This window comes from Miscanthus floridulus, chromosome 16, assembly GCF_019320115.1.
Source record: "Miscanthus floridulus cultivar M001 chromosome 16, ASM1932011v1, whole genome shotgun sequence".
Taxonomy (NCBI): domain Eukaryota; kingdom Viridiplantae; phylum Streptophyta; class Magnoliopsida; order Poales; family Poaceae; genus Miscanthus; species Miscanthus floridulus.
In genome coordinates this window covers 88166919-88178852 of record NC_089595.1, presented here as the reverse complement: position 1 = coordinate 88178852, position 11934 = coordinate 88166919, and the positions used below count along the sequence as shown (strand labels likewise).

The window sequence follows — 11934 nt, the reverse complement described above, 5'->3', positions numbered from 1 at the left end:
TTGTATCTTCTCTTGCTGTCTGTGGTTGCCACCATGTTGTCCTGCCTCGGCCTTTTGTCTTGCTGTCTGTAATCAGGTCTTCTATTTTCTGGGTTGTCCCTAGCAAACCTGTGCCGGGTTCTTTCTTCTGATGAAATCAGTTTTTCAACAACCCTCTTGAAATCTTCATTTATTCTTGGGTTCTCATTGAAATAGTCTTTGTATTGCCAGTTTGCTAAGATTCCTTCCGCAAAGGCTTCTATCACTTCTCTGTCGGTAATGTCGTGGACTTGAGCCCTGAATTCTCCGAATCTTCTATAGTATTCCCTTAGACTTTCTCCTCTCCTTTGCCTTACTCCTTTCAACTCGGCTGCGGTCATTGGATGGGTAATAATGCCTGTAAAGTTGTTGCAGAAAGCTTCTTGCAAGTCTTCCCAATATCTGATTGATCTTGGCCTCAATTTGTCAAACCATTGTAGTGGCATTGCTTTGAGGGCCATTGGGAAAAATAGAGCCTTGATGTCGTCATCTCCTCCGGCTAACTCAATAGATTGGGAATAAACTCTTAGCCATTGTCTTGGTTCTACTTTGCCATCGTACTTGGAATGATTTGCTGGTTTAAATTTATGTGGTAGCTTCAATGTTTGTAGTCTTCCTGCGAAACAAGGGAATCTGTCGTATGGTTCCGTTCTTCCGTAGTCTGGCGATCTTGCCCTTCTGTAATAAGACCTGTCTTCTTTTAACTCGGATTCTCCGTAGTCATCTTCTTTGTCAAATCTTCTTGATATTTCTTGGCAGCATTGGCTCAATTCTGGTTTGCCTCTTTCTTGTTGCTTTGAGTAATGTTCCTGCCTTCCATTGGCATCAGCACTTTCTGTTGGTCCTAGCCTTTGAAAATTTGATTTTTTGGGTGGTTGCTCTCCTTGTGGCTCTTCTGGAACTTTCTCGCCGGGTTGTTTTTCTGGTCCCCCGACTTCTTTCTTCTGGTCTTCCTCTGACTTTTCGTTATTCGTGAGGGTGTGCAATTCTTTTGTTAATTCTTCAATTCTTTCCCTTTTTGAACTTTTTGCGGCTTCTCTTTCCGCCTTCTTTCTGTTTTATTCCATTAGTTCCGCCTTGTATTTATTTCAGATTTGCTTCCTTTGTTTAGCCCTGTTCCTTCTTTCAGCCTTCAATTTATTCTTCTTTAGTCTTGCTAGCCTTTGCTCATCATTTTCGTTGCTGTCGCTTTTCTCATCCGGCGAGATGTTGCCTTCTGATTCGTCTGAAGATTTTATATCTGGTATCTGTGGTGGTTCCAGAGGTTGTTCTAACTGCTCAGCCATGTATACAGTGTACCTCTTCCGAGCTCTTCTTGTACGGTATTTCATCCTTCGTTTGGTTGAGCTATCGGTAGTTTCTGAGCTAGATCCGAGTTCTTTTCCCTCTTGATAAGGTAGTTCTTCAATGTACGTGCTAGTCTGGGCTTTGCTTGAGGCGAAAGAACCCGGCCAATGCACCACACAGTCTTGTGGGGTAACTGTCATGATCATCCCTTCTTATGCTCCCTCCAGGAGTATTTTTCTTGCTGAGTTCATCTTGTCTTGGGTAAAGTGTTGGTAGATTGATGTCGTGTTGTATAGTCCGTACGTTCCCGAGTTCTTTTTGGAGTCGTACGGGTTGTATTCCTTCACGATTGTTGTTGCGTCTCCGAGTCCAATTAGGCTTGGCTCTTTCGCTGTGAAGATTGTCTTGGAGTCGGGTTGTATCTCTTTCTCAGAGTCTGTTTCATATCCGCTTTCTTCCTCATTCCGAGTTGGATCCGAAGTTGAAAGTTTCGTCATCTTCTCGACGAGTTCATATTCAACTTTGTCGTCGAGTTCTTTTTCTTCTCGGAGACGGGTACGTAGCTTGCCGTCGCCGTCAGCCTCACAGATCCAGGATCCGAAGACGAAGGTTGTTCCCGCCGGAAAAGCCATCTTGAGGTCGAGGTCCGCCGAGCTCTCGAGAAAAAAATTCGTCGAAAGCCCCTACCTGGCGCGCCAGCTGTCGATGTTTTACCACCGATAGCCTGCCACGGGGGTACCCGGGACAGTTGTTCAGGCTTCGGCGAATAGTGGAACTCGGCGGTTACGCAAAGAGACTCACGATTTATACCGGTTCGGGCCCTCGACTTGGTCAAGTAATAACCTTACGTCCAGTTTTGGCGTTAGCCTGTTTGCGTCGTGTTGCTTTGAGTATTGGGTATGTTCAGTCGTTTACAAGGGATATCCTCACCAGCCCTTTATAGTCCAGGTGCTGAGAGAAGTTGTTTGTGTTCTACTCAGATACGAGGTCAGAGTCCTAAGCTATGCTTCGAGCGTCTTTCCTTGTATAGCCCGAATTGGAGTTTTGGTCTTGCACGTTGCTTTGCTCCGTGTTCTTCTTGGCGATTGGGCTATGAGTCTTGTTACCAAGGTCCACTTCCCTATAGTACGGTCTATGGGGGGGGGGGGGGGGGCGTAGGGTTCCCCATAGACAGTGGCCATGTAGCGGTGCTTCGTAATCATACAGCTGATGGTTGCTACAGTTTTTGAAATGGAAATGCTGAATGAATTTCAGGGCTGGCTGAGAAAGGAGAGGATCTGATGCAGATACAGACATACAGTTACTGGCCTCATGGCCTGCTGGGAACAAGCAAGCAGGTCCAACCAGACTTGAAGAACACGTATGGCAAATCTGCGGGTAACCAAATTCGGAGCCACACTTCATATGAGCGCTCAATGTCTTTTCCTTGCCTTACTGTGGTCCAACGTAAAGTCTGGAGAGTTTTATGCTTTGGTTCTCAAATATTATTTGGACACTGTGTTGGGAGAGTTTACTTTACCAACTAAATAAATGCTTCTAAATTGTAGTATTCAAAGCATGGAAATAGTTGATAGTTCCAATCATGAAATTTGCAACACTAGATTCTCTATTGTTTTACGGCCGAGAGGATTTCTTCAGCATCTCATATAGTGGCGCACTCATCTTTTCTAACTAGGCAGTACCCCGCGCGTTGCCGCGGGTGTACCAAAGGCAAACAATCGGTGTAGAAAATGCATCCGTGGATCCATGTATTTATTATGCATATTTGTTGTTTGTGACATTGTAAAAGCATTTATGAAAATTTGAGGGTACGTACCTGTTATGAGTACATAGAGAATAAAGGGCTGAACTCAAATATTGTATAAAAAAATTGATAGCACTATGACATTTTAATCTTGTGGAGAAAGGGTGAAACTATCAAGTGACAGATTTGTACACTTTGGTATGGAAAACCAAGCAAAATATTCCTTTACTATAAGTACTTTGGAAAATATGTTTCAATCAGAAAGACCATTTAGGCATGACGTATAAAGCAGCATATCATGGGCTGGTGTCAGGTGATGAGCACGAAAGAATTATGGAAGGACATTGGTACTTTAGGCAAATGAACTGATGGTTGGCATCAGCGGCTGTTTCACTTAAGCCTCGTTGGATAAGGTGAACCTATTCCAAGTCACTGCTCCATTTGGAAACAAATAGCCTGGAAGAACAATATGATAGCATAAGCACCTCGTTACCACCAGATTAGTTATTAATGCAAAGACAATACAAACTATGGATCTCACCAATAAATTGATGCAGTTCGTGCTCCTGCATCGTACCTTCTATTTTCTTCTGTTCAGCTATTCTATTCTTGGAGTGAGAAGGAAAACAGAGTGAAGCAAAGTGTAGATCCTAGCAACCAACCTGACAGAAGACATAATGAGAGGAACCAAACTGTGAGTACTGTAAAACACATGCGAGAACGTGGCACGTAGCTCTACCGCGCTGTTCGAGGAAAAAAACACATGCAAAAATCTGATGAGTTAGCTTCAATGTATGGGGTTTAGGCCATCCATAATGGCAGAAGTACATCCTGGTATGTACAAATATGCATACATTAAATCTCAATTAAACCTATGTTTATTTATTTGTAACTTGCAAAAGTAGTATAATGGGCACTGAACATTTGTGTTGTTGTAGGTTTGTTGAGAAGGCAGTCTGTAAACATGTATCGGCAATGAGACAGAAAAATCATGAGCTCTCCGCGCTTCTGGTGTCAACCCTGCAAGCTGCCGCAGACATTGTGAACTCAAAGATGTGAAAGCTGTGTGGTTGGATTGCAGATGAGGTTGCTAATGATCTGGGATCCAAACTTGAAAAGAAAAATAAATATATAGAAGCAAGGCTGGCCACTACGGATATTGAAATGGTATCCTAGAATGACACATAACTATGGTACTGCTAAGTTGGCGGTACATCTTTAACTATGTAACCTTAGTCTGTTAGAAGTAGAGTAATCTGAAAGCACACATAAGTAACCTAGAATCACAAATATGTTTTTTTTTTTTGCATATAGATAATTAATAAATTTATAGTTAGCAGCACTGAAGTAACTTGGATTGGAGAGCATTAGGTGGTTATGTTCCAGGGAGTGCAACAAACGTATTTTTAAATTCTTGTAGGAAGAAAGAGCATACCTCTGTACCATTACCATTGAAGACTTTTTTTCACAGAATAGAATGCCTGTGGCCTGGATGTCGTAGGAGCAGCAGAAGACAACGGAGAGATGCAAAGTTAGCAAGGAGACTCGTTTTGGGCATTTCAGCGAGCACTTGAAGGGTAGAGAACAACCAAGGTACACAAAACCGAAGCGTGGGACCGTACCGAACCGTAGCTTGCTCAGAGAGGAAAGAGAACGTGGGCAAGACATGAGCGCGGGGTCGACGTAGTCGCAAGTGAAGACGAATCAGCGAAATCGGCGTCCACGGAGGCGGCGGCGGCGACCAGCCATAGACGCCACGAAACACACACGCCAACGCTGGCAACGAAGCACATCAGCAGCAGCAGCAACACAGGGTGGCAGCGGAGGCACACCGGCAGTGTGCGGACGACGGTGTGGTGGGGGGAGGGAGGGCGCTCGAACCGGTGCTGACGCTCGTGGGTCCGACGATGGCGGAGCAGGCAGCGTGGGGATGGCTCCATGGCCGGCCGCAACTGTAGAGGCCCTGGAGCGGGTACGGCGTGGAGCGGAGGTAGCATGGAACGGCACCTGTGTGCGGTGCGGACGGGGGAGGGGAAAAGCACGGGCCTGGGCTGTACGCTGGAGAAGACCACAAGGTTCGAGGACTCATAGGAGGAGGCGAAGGGAGCAAACGGATTGGAAGCACGAGCAAGAGATGATGACCTGGAATGGTAGATATACACAGGTTACGCACTTTTACCAATGTTACAAGTACGGCACGGAAGTACCCGGTCTGTCTGGAATAAAAGAACGTAAGATACAGGAATAAGAAAAAAACATAGAAATACGATATACTAAATAGTGAAAAACTATAAGAATCTGAAATATAGGAATTGATATTTTGAGATCATTAAAATGGAGGGGAAAAAATACATGAACATGAGCAAGCAGAGAAAGAGCAAGGCCGTTACTAGCGCCCGGACGTCCGGACGAATACCCGCGGTTGCTTGTTTCCCGCGCGTAGCGAGCGGACGGCATGGAATCAACTTGTTCCGGGGCCACTACGCGAGCGTAGCCGCCGTTGACCCACTCGGGGCCACCACCGAGCTCGAACTACCGCGGCGAGATTGAGGGAAGGAAAGCGCGGGGAGGGAGAAGAGAGGGCGAGGCGCGTCGTGCGAGGAAGGCACGAGGTAGGAGCCGAAGCCCTGCGGCAAGCTGCTGTCTGCTAGCCACCGTCGCCATTGCAACATGTGCAACACCCGATCTACTTTTCAAACATCCATATGAAATATTTGCAACATACGTCTGAAGACAGATGAAACATTTGAAAAATACATGTGAAGCACTTGCAAAAAAACGCATGAAGCACTTGAAAACCTTTGCAATACGTACGCAACATCCAGATAAAACATTTCCAACATATGCGTAAAACATATACAACTTCCAACTTACGTCTGAAAAAACGTATGAAACATTGGGGACAGATGATTGCAACATAAGTGTACAACCATTGCAATATATGCAACATCCCGATCTACTTTTGCAACATCCATACAAAACCCTTGCAACATACCTCTAAAACAACTGAAACACTCGAAACATACACTTGCAACATATGCTTTCAGCGCAATGTTCCTTGCTGCTTGGACGAATGGAGCTCGTCCTTGTGGAGCTTAATGCCACGGAGTGCTCGGAGGTCACCGGTGCAGAGATCGTCGCCGGCATGGACCTCGGCAGTGGCCGCGGCAAGCGGATGGAGCGCGGCCGCGACGAAGGCGTGAGTCCGAACGATGGGTGAGCGGCGTGGGCGGTGGCGGCGCCGGCAGAGTACGTCCTGCGAGCGGGGGCGCCATGGGTGAGCGGAGACCATCCCGCGATGGCGGGCGGCGCAGGCGGGGGCGGCGCCTACGAGCGGCGCAGGCGGAGTCCGTCCGAGCAGGGGCGCCGCGGGCGAGTGGAGTCGTCCCGCGAGCGGGGGCACGTAGTGTAGAGTGAGTGGATGAGGATGGGTCCGTTAATGAGTGGGTGAGGCTCGTCCGGACGGGAGTCACGGGACGGACGCACTGCTAAAGAGCAAAGATTGTTTCTTTAGGTTAGAGTGGAGGTTTTATTTCTTATGGTTTGTACTACTCTGATTTTCTTTCCTTGAGAAAGCAACACTACACTCCTTCGTTCAAAATAGTATGATGTAATTATTTTCCTTTAAAAGTTTATTCTTTTAAACTCCCTTTAATAACCCTTTAATTCAAACAGGGTCTAAGCTTGTGTATCCATCAGTGTCTCAACTAATTTGAGGTTCAGGATTCAGGAGCCAGTGCTGGTGGTGGGGAAACTTGGATGTCATGGATCGAAATGGTGGGGACTGAGAAAGGCCACGATAGCTTCACAGCAGAATGGAATATATATTGTTGCAAAATATGTGGTGGAAACCACCTACCGCCTGGAAACATGAAAACCAACTAAAAAAACATACTTCGGTCGTTCAAAAAAATTTCAAACTTGGCCCATCCATAGAGTGCATGCAAATATGTACTCACACAAAAGAAGTTTATATGTCCCCTAAAAAAAAGAAGTTTATATGCAAACTTGCATTTGAAAAATTCATACGAAAATGACAAATAAAAGGTTCATGTGCACTAAAAGAGAAGGAATGAACTAGGGACCGGAGGAAGACGGGCAAGACAGGAAATTTCAATGTCAACAATAGGTAAAAAGGCTTCGAGGCCGTTTCGGAGAGCTCTTGAGAGAAACACTCTCAACCAGCTAAACTTCAAAATATCAACTAATTCACGCGAGGATCACGAGAGAATCACTTCTCAATTTATACTATAAGCTGAGAGCTAAAACAACCAATTTTACCCTGCTCTCTATTGTATTCTCGTGAGGATCCGTAGAGAATCAATTATCGACAGCTCTCCACACTACTTTCTCCTATAAATCCAATAAAAACACTCCATCAAAGAATTAAAGAGCAGAGTAAAGAAAAAATGTAGAAGCGGAACTCCTGGACCGCGCCGGATACGGCGCCGCGAAAGCAGCTGCAGTAGCCACACGACCCAGGATTATGAGTAACTGCACAAGGAGCTACGGAACGAGTCGTCAGAGTCGGCAAAGTGCCAGTGACGCTTCTGTCAATGGAGACTGGGACACCAGACGGCAACGTGAGTAGGCCAGCGCAAGAGCGGCTGTGCTGTTCGGTCGCCGCGTGCCCGCGTGTGCCGTCACAGGCCAGGGGATGGTCACGACGACCACGAGGTAGCAGGCTGGAAGCACGGAACGAGTCGGCAGAGTCGTCCGCTGGCTCTGCCCCGCAACCGAAAGTGCCGTGTGCGGTGGCGTGCCTGGCAGAGTGTGCTTGAGACGGAAAAGAAGTTGGTCGTCTAATGCTAGTCTCAGTAAAAGCTTCATTCAAATGAATGTGATGTTTGGATCACTAGTCCAAAGATTAAAATTTAGCCTCTAAAGTTTAGTTCTATGGGACTGTTTGGATCATGGGCTAAACTTGAGTACTCTAATCTATAATGACTGATTTACTCTCATTTAATTATCTATGCACAGCCATGCATGCGAGTGGCAAGAGGTATGTGGCGTCCAGCGTCCGCCCCGAGGGAGTTTAGCCCAGTTTAGGAGCAAAAGATTTTAGCCCAGTTTTTAACCATTTGCTCACTTTTAGCCCCCTGTTTGGATCCCTATAGCAAAAAAAAAAGACTAAAAATGCAGGGCTAAAGTTTTACCCTGGGATCCAAACAGGACCTAAGCTACCTCGTAAGCCCTTTTAGTAAAGTGGCAACATTTTTAAGAAGAGAACAAAGAATAAAATTTATTGAGATAATTTTTTTGACATACTTACTAACTTTCTATAATTTATGAAATTAAATGTTTATAAAATCATACAGCGAAACTCTTCGTTGAGAGTGGATATTTCATTTATGTTTCATTTCATCTATGATATGACAAATTTAAAAATAAGGTCATGAAACTTCTTTACGAGGCTGGCCTAACTATAAACAGTGGAAAGACGGCCTCGTCTTGCAAGGAAAGATAGGACTTGGTCTAAAGGAAGTTGCCTGTATTTTTGTTTGAGAACTTTCTGTGTAACTAGCTACCCCAGTACTTGTTACTGTTACGTTGCTTTCCATAAAAGTAGAGTCAAACTTTTTTAAAAAAAAAAAAGAAAAGAAGTTGCATGTACGATCGTCTTAATTGCTTCGGTGCGTTTTAGTCACCGCGTCTATCATCAAGGGACCTACACATCTCAACTAGGTCGTCGTCATGGTGCTGTGTAATAAACATCGAACTGTGCCAACTGCCAACATCATCCGATATAGACACAGTGTTTATAAACATAAACTAGGAGTACAGTACTATATATGCATCGTGTCCTCGGCCGAATGTTTTACTTTTTAGCTTTTTTTTTTGAAAATTTTCACGAATACGTCTCTGGAGGAAAGATTTCAGAATCTGAACCCTTAGCTCGGCGCCAGCGTACCTAGCATCGAGCTCTTAGACTCGAGACCAACGTGGAGTTGACATGGCAGTCTGGCGCCGAGCTCGGCGACAGAGTGACTGGCGCCAAGCTCCCTGCCATAACCCCGGTCCCAACCTTCCTTCCCGAGCCTTATTCATCTTATTTTTTCTCTCTCTCGGATTTTTTCTCTCCCCACCTCGCCCTACCTCACTAATCAGCATATTGGACCTTGAAAACCTTGATTTGATCCGTAGATCTTCGAGAGCAAGGTATCCTCGTTCCCCTCCTAGTTTTTTCGCATTGATTCGGTATATATTAGTCGGATTTTTCAACCTAAGAATCATCATTACTTAGGGTTTCATGATGTCCCTCAATATTTATATTATACAATCGTAGGATGATGCCAAGGCGTGTAAAAGGTAGCAAACCTAAACACATGTAGTTATGTTATGGGTTCATTGTTGTGCATCAAATGGGAAACCCTAGGTTTAGGGTTTAATGTTAATTGCTTTCGGTTCTTAGAACGAAATTTGTTGTATTGTAGTTATGGTTCTCATTGATATTTGTTTGTGATGTTTTGATTTATGTTTGTTAAATTACATCCGTTTTGTTAGATGCAAGAAATATTTCGGGAGGAGTTTTGGTGAAAACGGGGTCGTCCTCGAGAATTATACCCCGACGCGTCTAGCAAAGATGCCCCCGTCCCTCCTGACCTCCCTGTCCCTAACTGTGACTGTGGTTTCCTAGTCCATGTTTTTCAATCAAAATATCCGGACACAGTGGCGCGGTGCTTCTACACATGCAGTTATTTTAATGTAAGAAATTATTTCCACTATATTTTTTCTTTATTTGTGTAAGTATGCTACTAAAATTTTGTTGGAATCTCGTTGTGTAGGACCATAAGAGGTGCTTTTTCTTTCAGTGGATCGATGGTGCAGACAAGTTTGATCATAGGTACCTCCTTTTTGACGATTGGTTTAGAGGAAGACATCCACGTGAGCACTTCAAGCGGTGGGTTCCACCCCCCTAACCCTCCGCCAATGATGGCTAAGGAGAAGCACATAGCCATAGTTAGACGACTCGAGGAACCTCCTCTGTGCGATTGCGGAGATCGAGGTGTGATAAACCCTGAGAATACGTTGGAGTGTGTTTGTCCAAACAAGCATGAAGTAAGTGCAAAGTGTATGTGTTGAAATCTTGAGCTATATGTGTTCATGTACTAATTGTAACACCCGAGGTGTTTGGCTTCTACTAATTGCATTTCATTTCATAAACATGTGCATCATCTATCTCATCATGCCTTTGTTACTGAAACATGCATATGCAACATTTCCAAATTGTGTATGTTTCATACTTGAGTGTTGTGAATAGTAATGGTGTAACATGTGAATGCAACATGAGCTTCTCATACCTTGAAACATGGCAACATGGTAGTAATATGACAAGTATAAAATAACCATAAGGACCTGAAACATGTGAAGCATGGAATTGAAACATATGAATGAATTGCTTGTTTTTAATTTCTTCATCACATGTGATCAATTGAAATGGTATAACAATTGTGTAAGGTGGTTGATCATGGTCTAATACACCTTAAATATACTTAGGGTAATTGTTTGGACATTGTTCATGTAGATCAAAATGACAAAATTGCCCTTGAATGGAGGTTTGACTTGAATTGAACCCTAGAGTGCCACTGTTTGACTGAGTCAAAAGACCAACTTAGAGACTTTGCATGGCTGTGCACTCTTTACCAAAGTTGTAGCTAATTTATCAAGGAACAAAAGTTGTTTTATGGCCAACTCATGAAAATGTGTGGAACATGGTCAAACATGGCCCACAAGTCAGAAATTCATGCTGATTTCAACATTGAAAAATATGCTAAGTCTTAACTGCAATTTCAGTTGGATCAAGCCCACTTTGGCTTGATGTAACTGCTGATCCATGATGATTTAGGTGTTGGTCCTTGAAAAGAAATTATAGATGGATGGTACATCTACATTTTTCATGTACACCATTTTTGCAAAGTATCATTGGATTAGCCGTGTTGACACGATGAAATGGCGCTATCAGTCGATTCCCGTTATCTGAATGTGGTCTACAGTGACTGACCGTCATCAGACAACAGACGCCGCGTGGGTGACACATGTCGCCGGACCTCTGCTCACGCTGCCACGCGCCGTGCACGTCCTGGCGTGCTGGCCGCGTCTTGAGCACCCCGCGCACCTGCCTGACGCCCTCGCCTTTCACCTCGCCAGTTCACTCTCTGCCTTCGTCTCCTCCGCTCGCCGTAGCTCCGCCGAAACGCCGAAGCTGTCGAGCCAAAGATCCACCAAAACCGAGCGCCCTTACCCGATTCATCCCAGCCACCGCACCACCGTGAGCTCCTCCACGTCCATGACACCACCGCCATTCCATTTTCGCCTCAGGTAGACCTCCCTGTGAGCGTGGCTCCACCGGGCCACCATGACTGCCGCCGGCCGAGCTCGCACATGGCCGTGCTACTCGAGCCCCTTATCGCCCCTTCTCTCCCTTGCGCTAGCTTCTGTGGGTGAGCCACTAGGGCCATGACGTCGTAGCCTCGCCGGAGCCGGCCGTGCCGTGGCCGCGCGCCGCCGTGGCCGTCACCACCCCCTCTAGCTGAGTCATTAGCTGCAACAAATGGTTCCCCTAGGTGCGCTTGGGTGAGGCGAACACGTTGGCACCGTTGCCTTTGCCGGAGAAGCCACCGGCGACGAACTACGCCACCGTTCGTTCCTCCTCCCCTGTTTCTCTCACTGACGCGCGGGTCCCCATCGTTAGCTGCTGAAGCGCAGAGGCGGGAGCCTGACCTGGGCTGCGCTGCTTCTGGGCCGCGCTGGCGTATGCGGGCGTGGGCTTCGCGGGCCGCCGGATCTGTTCGGGTCGGCCCAGTTGCAAAGTTGATTTTCTTGTTTTTGGTTTTGTTTATTTTGTTTTTCACAGAATTGTGTGCATGATTCAAAAATGTGTATCT

At 45.7% G+C, this 11934-nt stretch overlaps 1 long non-coding RNA gene across 1 annotated transcript; it reads right to left on the bottom strand.

Annotated features, from left to right (window-relative positions):
• Positions 1 to 2488: 2488 nt before the first annotated feature.
• Positions 2489 to 5176, bottom strand: LOC136513060 (uncharacterized). Its single transcript, XR_010773284.1, has 3 exons — positions 4485 to 5176; positions 3591 to 3711; positions 2489 to 3505 (listed from the first exon to the last, which is right to left on the bottom strand). It is a non-coding gene; the product is annotated as an uncharacterized lncRNA (long non-coding RNA).
• Positions 5177 to 11934: the final 6758 nt, after the last annotated feature.